A 14,139-nucleotide genomic window follows, 5' to 3' on the forward strand; every position below is an offset into this window, starting at 1 on the left:
AAACTTTCACTTAAAGCACAATAAAAATTTTAAAAAAGAAATTCTGGGTTATATAATCTCCCTTCCTATAGTTCCCTTAAGGAGTCCTGGTTTTGCAGTGGTTAAAGAGCTTGGCTGCTAATCAAAATGTCAGCGGTTCGAACCCACCAGCAAATCCTCAGGAGAAAGATGTGGCAGTCTGCTTCTGTAAAGCTGACAGCCTTGGAAACCCTATGGGGGAGTTCTACTCTGTCCTACAGGATCACTGTGAGTTGGAATCTCCTTGAGGGCAAGGGGTTTTCTGGTTTCCTTTCGTTTTGTTCTGTTATACATAAGGTGGCTGTGAGTTACAGGCAACTTGACAGTAACTAACAACAATATTTTCCTTGCTCTTGGCACCATCTACTTGCTTGTTTTTCACCTGTTGATTGGAAATACATAATGCAGTTGAAAGGCAAACAGAAATAATTCCTGAGGTATCTGCTGTTTTTTCTCCTTCCTGCCTCTCTGCTCTGCCGGCAGCGTGGACAATCAGTGGCGTTGTTTCTGTGTAGCGTGTTATGCGTGGTTTGCACTCCCAGCAATTACCCTTTCCACAGCCTCTGCCCTGAGCAGAGCAGCTTCTCAGGTTACTGCTGGCCTCACTACAAACCCGACTTTGTTCTTTTAACCAGCTTCTCTCGATGCCATCTCATTAAAGTATACTGCCAGTGAAAGCAGCCCTGATAAGTATCTCTCCACTTGTAACCTGGTCTGAAATGCCTATCTAACTTTTCTTGTTGAATGGGCTAAATATTCCCAAATAATTTAGTACAGAAATGTGGCAAACAGCAGTGCATGTTGTCACCTGTGTTTCAAAGAAGACCTTGTGTTCAGCACAGACCACTAGCCTTTTAAATTGTTGCTTTCTTCCAATAATGAGATAATTTCCATTCATGCCTTTTAGTCTTAAATGTAGATTATGACAGAGTATGAGACCCAGGCACTTAGCGAAAAAAAACAAAAAAACATTGCCTTCGAGTAGATTCCAAATCATAGCGACCCTATCAGATAGAGTAGAACCACCCCATAGGGTTTCCAAGGCTGTAAATCTTTATGGAAGCAGGTTGCCACATCTTTCTCCCACAGAGTGGCAGGTGGGTTTGAACTGCCGACCTTTAGGTTAGCAGCCAAGCACTTTAACCACTGCACCGCCACAGCTCCTTTTTTATATGCATAAAAATATGCATAGGAAGGTAAAATATATACTATATACTAAGACAAACATTTGACATACTGAAGCTAAATAAGAACCGTATGTACCTGTTCCAGCTTACCTACAAATTCGACTTAAAAGACAGACTTAGGAACACATCTCATTTGTAAACTGGGGACTGCCTGTGATTTATTTATAGGCTAAATATTTACTGAGCACTTTCCAGGGAGGTCATACAATGGAGTGGCTAAGAGTGTAGACTTTAGGTTCATATATCAGCTCCACCATTTTGTTGTTCTATGATCCCAGGTAAAACCAAAAAACCAAACCCGTTGCCAATGAGTCGATTCCAACTTATGGAGATCCTATAGGCCGGAGTAGAACTGCCCCATATGGTTTCCAAGAAGCAGCTGTTGGATTTAACTGCTGATGTTTTGGTTAGCAGCCTTAGCCCAGGTAGTAATGCTAAAAAGAACACATTACTTAGCCTCCTTGTGCTTCAGCTGCTCCATCTGTAAAATGGGGTTGGGTTTAAATGAAATAGTCCATGTCAAGTGGTTAAAACAATGCCTGGCACATAGTAAGCACTCCCTAAATGTTCCTGATTGTTTTTCCTCTGTAGGAGGGAGAGTTGTGGAAAACCAGTATGACAAATGTCTGCCGAGGAAACGCCTCACATGTGTGCCTATGATATATGTGAGAAATGCACGTAAACTTAGGTCTCCTGAAAAAGGGGCACTTGAAAGGGCTTAAAATTTGAAGAAAGGAATGGGAAATGGCTACTATGAAAGTTTTATAAATATATACACAAACTGCTTTGGCTTATGACTGACTAGACAGCCTATTTCATGGCTGTGCTACTATTTACATTAAACCCCAAAACCAAACCCGTTGCCATTGAGTTGATTCCGACTCATAGCAACCCTATAGGACAGAGCAGAACTGGTCCATATGGCTTCCAAGAAGCTCCTGGCGGAGTCAAACTGCCAATCTTTTGGTTGGCAGCAGTAGCTGTTAACCACTTCACCACCAGGGTTTCTACTGTTTATAGCATACTTTTTTTAATATTTATATTAAAAAATCTTAAAGAGCAAAAATGTCACTCTGAGTACTAAGGTACTCCTGACCCAAGCCATGGTCTTTTCAATCACCTCATATTCATGTGAAAGCTGGACAATGGAAAAGGAAGACGAAAAGAATTAATGCATTTGAATTGTGGTGCTGGCGAAGAATATTGAATATACCATGGACTCCCAATAGAACGAACAAATTTGTCTTGGAGGAAGTACAGCCAGAATGCTCCTTAGAAATGAGGATGGCGAGAATTCGTTCCACGTACTTTGGACATGTTATTTGGAGGACCAGTCCCTGGAGAAGGACATCATGTTAGTAAAGTAGAGGGTCAGTGAAAAAGAGGAAGACCCTCAAGGATATGGATTGATACAGTGGCTGCAACGATGGGCTTGAACACAGCAACAGTTGTGAGGATGCACAGTCCTGGGCAACGTTTTGTTTTATTATACATATAGTCCTGTTATACATTGGTTGGCACCGACTCGGCAACACCTAACAACACAACAACAAGACTCATTCTTTTCAAAGGACTAGGATTTACTTCTACCCACCTGAACATTTAAGGATGCACAGATGAGTTGCTCCAGTTTGAACTGTGAACGACAGCAAAGCAACCTTACATATGTATGCCTTTTAACCTTCAAGCTCCCCTATAACAAACATTTCTTATTTTACAGATAAAGAAACTGACACAAAAAAGTAGGTGTTGGCTCAGACTAACACTGCTGCATCTACTGAAAGTCGTGTTCATTTTAATTGTGAAAACACGTTTCTGCGCCAGTATGTGGACTTACCCAGATGATCCTTCTACTGATAAATAAAATAAATAAAAAGTATGGTAAAGGGTGTCATTGTGTCTTCATGTTAATAGGCCCGAGCGAAGGCCAGAAAGAGAAGTAACTGGTTATACCCTACGCAACAGAGGCGCAAGGATTTAAACCAGGAGCTCATTGATGTGAGGTCCCTACCCTTTCTGTGATGCGATCAGCCTGTTTCTTTTTGGTGACGTCCACCGGCACGGTTTTCTGGGTAAAACACATGTGCTAAAGGTGACCATGGTAAAATGATCCATATCAGCCAAACAGCCCTGAGCAGTAACAAACAGGAGTTTGAGGCTTCTACCAGATGATTAGCCAGGCTGAAAGGATTTATTTGTGCAATGCTTGTACTTTTTTTTTTTTTTTTTTCACAAACGGAAACAAATTTGTCCTATAAATTCAAACATGCATTGCAAAGACGGTTACTGCAAACTCAAAGGATTGAATTACGTCTGTAACTAGTAAATGTTTACATACCAGGAGGTTTTAAAATTCTACCTACGTTTAAAATTAACCATCACAAATTCAGCAGAAAAGGAGTAGGGTGGACAGGATCTCAGTAGAAGTGGGAAAGAGCTTCTTGAGTTTATCCTGGTAAATACCTGCCAGCTCCCTCTAGAAATCAGCCTGTGTAGCATTGTGGATTCAGACAGGCCTGGTTTGAATATAGGCGGGGGAAGCTACTCAATCTTTCCAAACCCCAGTTCCCTCATCTATAAAATGGGGTAATAACACCTAAATGGATGTGGGGGTTAAATGAGACAACTTGCCTGGCACATGGCAGACACTTGCTAAATGTTTATCCACCTTTCCTTCCACTTCACGGATCTCATTCTTTTAAAGGGAAAACAAAAGACTGGATTCAGAAGGTAGTATTTTCCCATTCATTAAATGAAATTTCCCTGGAGAAAGACAACCAGGATCATTTTTCTTTCATCTCTCTTCCCTAATTTATCTTTGTCCAAGCTTTGCCTTGGTGGCCTGGCATGCCCCTCTCACCTCCCTATGCCCAGAGGTGGCCATGACCCCCTGGAACTTTGGATGACAGTCGTGTCGGGGTTGGCTTTCTGCTGCCCGCTCAAGTTGTCAACACCCAGATGCTGAACTCTTATCTGTTAAAAATCAGGGCCCTCTGACTCCACGAGAGAAAGTGTGTCTGGCGGCTTCCTCCTTGGTCTGGAGGTGCTTCTCCAGATCCTTGCAGGCTGTCTGAGTTCTGTGCAGCTTGGGGTAGTGCAGGGCGTTGTGAAGAAAACTATTGCTCCAATTTCCACGCAGCCACAGAGCAGAATGGTAACAAAAATCAAAATCACAAACACTAATGAGGCTCCCTCGTTGGCTCCGGCTCCATTCCTGTCACCACCTTCTACAGCCCCAGAAGTGAGTGGAGGATTATAGGTTTGGTGGAATCCTTGGGGCACATTCAAAGAGTCTGAGGTTTTGTTTGAAAGTCTGTTTGCAGACAGTAAAAATGGATTAAATTGCCTCTCCAACACAAAGAAATACCAGGTCTCAGTTAGAGGTAAGACACCAGAGACTTAAAATGTTACTAGACACAAAATAATGAAAAGAATCCAGAATGCTGGACCATCTTTGCAGCCAACACTGTAAAAGTTACGTTTAAGAGTACATGCATTAATTGTGTTGGAAGAAACCAAAGAAATGATGCATTTAACAATACTTTTTTTCTTCATAAATGAAAGGAAATGGATTATTTAAAGGCTATGGTATGTATTATATATTACTTTTTTTTTTATAAGTACATTTGTTCTATTTCCTATTGCTGCTCCTTCCTATAAAACCCATATTCATTATGTGTGTAATTTCTACACGTGATGTGTGTGGGTCAAACTGTATTCATAAAATGATATTGGAATATAAAATTAAATGAAGAATAAAGATAGGACTGTCTTTAATTTCTTAAACTGTAAGATTTCAAATAATTCTAAAAGCTTAAATCTAGGGAGAAATTGAGAAAGAACTCTTCATGGTAACTGTCGTAAGATCATACCGATAAAACAGATGATGCATTTGGTGAGGTACCAATGATTATCCAAGCTTGGAAGCACTGACATTTTCAACTGATCTTACCTAACAGGGATACTGTGACAAGGATCAGTTATTTTTTTCCTCAAATCGTCTAGATTATTATGAATCCCACAGAAGCAGGCTAGTTGCTCCTTCTAAGGCTGAATTAAGATTTTCAAAGTTTAGTAAATAGACATGGTTAATGTACATCATGTATATATATATTTTTTTTTTTCATTTTTCCCTTTCTCTGTGTGTTCACATGTGTGTCTACAGCTATGCCTAAGCATTACTTGATTGTCTTCTCTATGGCAGACATTGTGCTGGGCACAGGCAGCAAGAATATGACACAGTTCCTGTCCTCAGTAGGCACCCCATCCCTCACAACAACCAGTGGACGGTGTGTGCACTGTAGAGGTGTTAAAAGCCATCAGGGATGGAGAGAGCATAGAGCTTGAAAGAGAAGAGAAATCTTAATGGAGGAGTTGGCACTTAAACTAAGCTCTGAGAGAATATTAGAAATTATTTTGAGAATGCTTTTCTTCTTCTCAAAAAAGTATGTCATGTTTATATTTTTAAGTTAGAAAAAAAGTACCATTCATAATCCCAGAGAGGGTCGCTGTAAATAATTTGGTACATTTCTTTTCTGTTTTTTTTGTTTGTTTGTTTGTTTTTTAAACAGGGGGATGGATGGATGGATGGATGGATGGATGGATGGATGGATGGATGGATGGATGGATGGATGGATGGATGGGCAGGTGGGCGGGTGGATAGGTGGGTGGGTGGATGGATGGATAGACATGTAAATATACATTAAAAAAATTACATATCAAATTATCATACTGTATATACTATGGTACTTAGAAATCTTTTCTGTTACTCAACAACATATCATGAATACCTTATATTTCTAAACATCTTTTCGTAAACATTACTTGTAATGACTGAATATTATTCTGTTTCTGATTGCGTCATTGTGTATTTAACTACATCCCTATTTTTGGGCATTAGGTTGTTGCAAATTCCCTGCTATTGTATACAATTCTGTGATGAATTTCCTTCTTGCCAAATCTTTATTTCCATATATGTTTACATCCTTAGGAATAAGGTCCTAGAAGTGGAGTGGTTGTATCACACACCGTGTAAAACTTTCAGGCTTTTCATAGAGATGATCAAACTTGGCTTCAGGGAGTCTACGCCCATCTCCTTCCCCGCACCTTGTCAATGCTGGGTAATGTCCTTTCAAAGTGTTTGACTTAGAAGGCCTTTTGGCACACACTTATTGGGTGGTTTGAGGTTAGGGGAGGGGAGAAGGCATTTGGTGAAGGAAATAGTATGAAAAAGGCATGAAGGTGTGAACTCATGAGCACATTCAGAACACTATTCTAGGGTGGTTGGAGTACAGGGGGGCATGGAGGGGGAGTAGCCTGAGCTGAGGCCCAAAAGGCAGATTACAACCAGGTTGTGGAGGTCCTTGAATGCCCAGCTAAGAGGTGTAAATATTGTCGATAGATGAAAGGGAGCTCACAGAGTCTGTGGGAAGGGCAGTGACCTGAACAAAGCCATGCTCTTGTAGGATCATTTTGGTGGTACCATGAGGGTGAACTGGAGTAGGGTGATAAAGAACCCTGAGAACCTGTTTACTGAAATAGTCAAGGAAAAGGATGACAAGTGATCATTTTAAGGAGGTGGCAATGCAATGATCAGAAGAAAGGATGAAACGGGGCAGAAACCAAGTGATGTTCTGGAGTTTCTTTGGCTCCCTTGCATCTTCTGTTTTTCAACACCTTTCTCTCCCTTAGACACTTCCGCGTCCCCGTTGACAGAGATTCCCAACTGCAGGGTTGTGGCTTTAATATGGGGCCTTTGAGGACCCAAACCAAAAAGGAACCTGTTTTCCATTGTGGAATTTCAGGCCGTGTGACAAGCCAGGGGACAGCATCTTTAGACAAAGGCTTTTTATGACGTTTAACACACACAGTCATTTTTTCGAGCTAGGTGAGAATCCTTCTGCACTCATAATCTCACCAAGATATGGTTCTGTGCTTGAATTTATTTGTATGAGAAGCCTTATAAATGTGTGAAGTCAGTGGTTACTAGTTTATTGTATACAGCATCAGATTTCACCTTCTAGTACTATGTGGTTAAGCATGGACTTTTGTTTCCCCTTCTAGGTTTCACACTCCCTAAAGGCAACCAGCAACAATTCCATTGAGGTCCAGTCGATTCCGACTCATAGCAACCCTTTAGGACAGAGTAGAACTGCCCCATAGGGTTTCCAAGGGGCAGCTGGTGGATTCGAACTGCTGACCTTTTGGTTACCAGCCAAGCTGTTAACCGCTGCGCTACCAGGACTCCTCCCTAAAGGCAGAGCCTTGTAACTACTTGATAAATGTTTGTTAAATTGAAAAAAAAAAAAAAAAGATGTAAAGTCAAAATCATATTTAGTGATACAGTCAATAAAAGTGACTCTGTTAAAAAAGATACAATCATACGACAGTGAGACTGTTGCCAAATTCTGGGACGTTTAGTCACCACAACCCTGACAGTTGTCTCTCTTTTTAACTCTGACAGCTGCTCACAGACTTCACCAGCTGAGGAAGAGCAGAGAAGCTAGCTCAAGGGCAGGCGCAGAGGAAATGGTGGGTTCCAAAGGAGCTGCTGGGCCATCCACATTCCGATGCCCAGCCCACAGCTGAAACAGTGACTAGAACCCAAGGGGAGAGGGTCAAGCTGCCTGTCCTGTTTAGGAATTCCACTGCACAGTCAGCATGGCTAAAATTGTGAGAATTCCTCAAATTTCCCTGAAATCAAATCTTCAATTATATGAGATGATTTCACCCAAAGAAAATCCTAACCGTGAGCACCTTGTTTATAAGATCTTCTTTTGAATTTGTATCTATATTTAGTTTGGGGGCCGTGATCAATTGCATTGCCTTTTGACAAGATTGCTTTTTATTCTTTTACTAATATGTGCGTGCATCTCCACGTTACTCCATCTCTGTCTTTTTCTGTCTTCTGTTATATAAGATTTTACCGCTGTCTTCACCATGATCACACTTCGATGGTCAAAAAAAAAAAAAGATATATTTCAGGTGTTTGAGATGAAGGAGGTTGCATGAGTTTAACCTTCCTTGGTATCCTTGTGAGCTTTCTGTATTTAATACTTGTTTTATCTGAAGCCTGTGGAGGTTCTAAACTATTAGAAGACACACTTTCTGAGAACTACCTTTCTAGTAGCCTGAAGTAGTCATTGATGTTGGGTAACAAAGTTATTCTCTGTAATCCTCTTGATGTTGTAAATGAAAAAGAAGACGGAGCTAGCACCATCTGAACTTTGGGCAAACCATTTGCTCAAAAGGATCATCAAAGGACCAAGCCCTGGCAAAATAATATTTTTCACAAAATCCAGCAGAAAGGAAAACATTGAAGAACACACACAAAAATGAAATTGGTGCAAATGAACGCCATTGTGATTGGGGACCAATACAAAACAAACCGCCACCACAGCCTGGAAAGGAAAGCCACAGAAGACAGACATTGAAGTGGTAGCCTCACAGTGGCCATCTTTTAACAGCTTTCTTTCTTCAATGCTTTAACCTAAAAAAAAGAAAGGGGGAAAAAAAGGAAGAAATAGAAAAAGAAGGAAAAAAGAAAAAGAAAGAAAGGGAAAAACCTACCCATTGTTATGGCCCTTATTCATCCTTCATTCAAAGTTATTCACTCCGCATTAATTACCACTTTCTTCAATGCACCGGGAGCTCCCAAACACGGCCTGTTTTCAAAGAGGCACACTTCCATGTCTTTGCTATTTATATGCAGAGCCTGCTGAAATTTTCATCCCAATACTTTGAGATTCCCCCTAATTTTTGCATACTGTAATTGTTCATAAAAAAAAAAAAAGACAAAAGGATGATTTCATGCTTCTAGGACAGTTGTTTGCATGTCTTTCATTTTTCTTTCCAGCTGTGACTGGCAGCACAAGGTTCTTTAGCAGGTGTTCTGTCTGCCCTATGGTAATTTTTAACTTTCCCTCACTTTCTTTTATGTCTGTCACATCTATTTTAGAGACATTTTGACCCCTGTTGCCTGGTGCTGTTTTTCCCACCTTTCTTATATCAATGTCATATCTGCATTTTTTTCTTATTATGTCACTCTCCTTAGAAGCCATTTAAGTAGAAGGAAAAGAATTGAGTTGAGAGTTCAAAATCTTGTCTAGACATTTTAGCTACACAGTAATTGGATCTCTGACGTCCACTCGACTCTCATTTCTATGAGTCTGATCACTCTGGAATTTGTGAAAATTACAGTGTTAGTTTATAGGAAATTAATACACCAAACCAGACACACCATCATCAAGTTGATTCCAACTCATAGTGACCCTACAGGACAGAGTAGAACTGCCCCATAGGGTTTCCAAGGTTGTAAATCTTCACAGAAGCAGACTGCCATATCTTTCTCTTGCAGTTTAATACACAGTCGACTTTTTTTTTTTTTTTGCTCTAGTGCTACTGTTGAGTAGAAAGCTTTGATTCTCTAACACTATTTAAACATAAGAAGGAGATTGATGGAGTTGGTTTGGCAACTAAACTTTAATGATTAAAACTTAGTTAGAAAACATATTTGTGAGTCAATTCAAATATTCATGCAAATTTGTGGTGTTCCAGCTTATCTGGCTAAACAACATATCTTAATGTTGTTTGAAGGAATCAAGAGAAAAAAAAATATGAAAGGAAAAGAAAAAGAATTCAAATGAATTGTATACACTTCTAAGATTTTATACACTTATGGAAACCCTGGTGGCATAGTGGTTAAATGCTATGGCTGCTAACCAAAATGTTGGCAATTCAAATCCACCAGGCACTCCTTGGAAACTCTATGGGGCAGTTCTACTCTGTCCTATAGGGTCGCTGTGAGTCAGAATCAACTCGATGGCAACGGGTTTGGTTTTTTTTTTTTTTGGTTTAAGAATCCAACTGGTTCAGACAAATTTCATAGATAACACAACATCACATCAAGGGACAGAATGCTAGACTTGGAAGAAAACTGTTTCTGTTTTCTTTTTTTTTAACAATTGAAGAAGCTGAGACCCAGAAAGATTGTGATTTTGCAAAGTTATTGAGCTCTACTGAAAGGCAGATTCTGGTCCTATGAGACCAATCTCAACATATTTTCCATCATATACCTGGAGTCTGTTAGAGGCATGCCAGCTGCGACTGCATACTGTACAGTGTGTCTTGCCCGGCCCTGGCACCATCATGGTGCCATGATCTCCCATGGCCTGAGGATGTGCAGTCAAGCTTCCATGTCTTAAACGCCTAAAATAGAATAGATGCTATAGAAATGATTGTTGCTATTATTGCTATTGTTACTATTTAACAAAATCAGTGTAGGTCCGCCTTCTAGCACTGTCTTTCATGAAGACCAGAATTTTCCTTTCTGTATGTGAACAGGTTCACTTTTGAAAGCTGTTTGCTGCGCAAGCATATTCAGATAACAGGTGACATGTGCAAAGTCAGTAATGTCTATTTCACTACCATCATCAGGGTCTGTCATAGGTGAAGCACTTTGGAAAACATAAATTACAACAATAATAGGAGCTCAGAGTTGCAAAGGACTTCCCAGGTTATCTATTTCAACAACCCTTCTGTTAATGAAACTTCCCCTACACTTACCCTAGGTTTGTTACATTAGATAGCACAACATATCACAAAACAGACCTAACAAGAGTTTGAAAACAAATGAATCTTATTAACAGTAGCCATTGCTTATGACATGTTTGTTGTTGTTGTTCTGTGCCATTGAGTGGATTCCAACTCATAGCAACCCTATATGACAGAGTAGAACTGACCCATAGGGTTTCTTAGTTTGTAATTTTTACGGGAGCAGATCTCCAGGTCTTTTCTGGTGCTCTATATAATTATTTCTAATTCTTATAAACAACACTGGTACTTACATGTTCATTTTAACTCCATTTCAGTATATGAATAAACAAGCCTCCATGGGGTGTCTGGCTGTGTAATAGCCAGGGAAAGGCAGAGCTAGGGTCTCACCCAGACCTGCACGACCCTGAAGTCCAGCTTCCTCCTCACCTCCAGCATCCAGGTTCTTCATTCAGGAGGCGATGGCTCTAAAATCCTGAAGAAATGTACTGCACTCTGTTTTGTTTTCCATGTTCTCTATGAATTATTTGTCTTCTCTGCTATTCATCTAAGAATACCCCTAAACTTTGAATTTGAGTATGCCCATCTTTCTCCTTGACTGATGACCAGGCATTGAACAATTTTATAGGTTCAAGGAAATCTAAGCTTCTTGAAAACCAGATATGAAATAAACTTCTTGCCTTGATTCAGGTGGAAACATCACATCAGCTCAATCACATGGGACCCAGAGCTAGGAGACATCTGAGTTCAGGTCTTGGTGCTGTCAATCCCGGGCAGCTTTGGCCAAATCACAGCCCCTCTGGGCCTCAGTTTCCCCACCTATCAGATGCAGTGGCTAGTAGCTACCTCGCCTTCCTCGTAGAGTGAAGACTGTGTGAGATAACTTAGTGTGATCCTGTATGTAAATGTAATTTATAAACTTTATAGTTAATAACAATTCATGTACTAAACCTCTATGGCTTGTGGGAACTTTTTAATTAAATATTTTAAAATGAATTCTCTCAGAGAAATAAGTAAATAAATAAATAAGAATTTCCATATCCTGAGGAAGAACCAAAACACCACCATTCTTTTTGTAGCTTCTTGAAAAAGAAAAACCTAAAGGTAACCCTAGGTTTTTGTTTTGTTTTGTTTTTCATGGAAACAACTATTAAAAATAAGAGGGGATGTATCACCCGAACTAATTGTAACACTCTTTGCAATATAATTCCATTGTCTGGCTTCTAGACAAGTAAGAAATCTCTTTTTTTTTTTTTTTTTTAATTACAGAAACCCACTGCCGTCGAGTCGATTCTGACTCAAAGCAACCCTATAAGACAGTAGAACTGCACCATAGAGTTTCCAAGGAGCGCCTGGTGGATTCAAACTGCCGACCTCTTGGTTAGCAGCTGTGGCACTTAACCACTACGTCACCAGGGTTTCCAATTACAGGAAAGTAACTATTAAAGAACAAAGGAAAAGCACTGTTGTGGTTCATGGGCTCCTAGAACTGGAGAAAGACTTTTAGATAATCTAGTCTGGCTCCCTCATTCAACTCCTGATGAAACATATACTCAGAGAGAGAAAGTGATCACAGAAGTTCACCCAGCTCTTGAACTTGGACCGGGAACACAACTTCTAATTCCAAATCCAGGGCTCTTTTTTGCTGAGCCACAGGCCTTTGTTCCCACCCACCAAGGACACCTGGAAGGCCTACAGTTTACTTTGTTAGAGCTGTAAACGCCTAGTAAAAATGTTTGTCTTCAATTTCACACAATTTTTAGGATATCACGGCTGCCTCCGAAGCCCCCCAGGCAGCATAGACCAGACTGAAGACACATCAGAGTCGGGGGGTGGGGGGGGGTGGGAAGGAGGGCTGGCCAGCAGAAGCAGCACATAAAGGGATTTTTAAGGAAAAATAAAGGTGAAAAGATCTCTTTATCCACTGCTGAGGACTTTATTTATCAAGTATGTAGCTATACCTTCCTACCAAAGTAGTAAATTAATGATTGAGAGAAGGAACAGAAAGGGGCCACCACCACGCCCAGCTCCTCCCCAATTTCCACAGGGAATTGCTTTCCATTACAATTTTCTCAATCCTGCAACTTGAAACATCTGATCCTTACTGCTGCTCAGGCTTGACACTATTTGTCATTTACGTGACCACACAGACATATCTTTTTATTGTCCCAAGGCTTAAGTATCATTAAAAAAGGAGTAAATTACAGCTACTTGTGTGTTAGATTCTTTAAAACAAAACAAAAAACTCTCTTTGAAGAAAGCCAGGATTAGGACACATAAATAGAAAAATTGTAATTAGCAGCTGTGAGATGTAGCCAAAAAACAAACACCTGAAAACATTATTGTAAGTATTAAACATTGGTGCATATTAGCTTTTAGCACGTGTATTACGTTATGCTCAGAACTAACGTTTCTCTGCATTTTCAAGCATTAAAATTGCATGTTACAAGCCTCCTTTCCAAATTTCACTTAGGGTGTTTTTTTCTTTTTTTCAGCCTCACCATTGTTGACTTTATATAAGAAGCTTGAGTGGAGCACCGTTAGGCAATTTTTGTTTTCCTTGAACGTAGTAAGTCTGTAGCATTATCTGGAAGTCTCTTTAGTGAGAGACACTTGTACACATTAATTGGTGATTTACGACAGCCATTTTGGGTTATCAGACAGGAAAAAAGTCCTCTGTCAGTTGTGTGCTTTCTAAAATGTTTGCTTATTTCCTCTTCAGAATAGAATTTTTATTCATAAAGGACTATTAAGCTTTTAAGGGAAGTATAAGCAACTATTAACGTCAGTCTTCTGTAAAAACATTAGTCTCTAACACAGTGTCTTCCAGGTTAACCCAATAATGCTAAACAAGGCAATTTTTCCTGGTGTGCTTACATTTACACAGCACTAATAAAACGCAATTTTGTGAAACCATAGGTCAAAACTGATTCCCGCAGAGACAATAGGATCCAGCTGAAGCTCCCAATAAAGTGTTCTGAGCATATTTAGATGTTTAATGTTTGGAAAAGGAGCACACATCCCTTACAATCCCTCTACCCCAACACCCAGGTTCTGCAGCCTCCCTTCCACCAACCTCACAAATGCTGTGTTGAAACCATCTTCTGTAGCTCTAAGTGGGAAATAGCAATGTAGTAATATAATAAATAAAAAAATTATGATGTTGATACTTAATGTTAAAAGCTCCCAAAAAAGATTCAAGGCTATGGTGATGTTGTCATCCTCTAACTTGGGTGGTTAGTTCACGTGTTTTATAGGCTTTATAGCATATGTGTTACTCTTTATCGCTTTGTATGTTTACGTGATTAAAATTTTAAAGTGGTAACATGAAAGGCAGAAAAATTCTCTGTGGACAGATTTGTGTGGCCAAAAGTTATCTGAA

The sequence above is a fragment of the Loxodonta africana genome, chromosome 1, assembly GCF_030014295.1.
Source record: "Loxodonta africana isolate mLoxAfr1 chromosome 1, mLoxAfr1.hap2, whole genome shotgun sequence".
Classification (NCBI taxonomy): domain Eukaryota; kingdom Metazoa; phylum Chordata; class Mammalia; order Proboscidea; family Elephantidae; genus Loxodonta; species Loxodonta africana.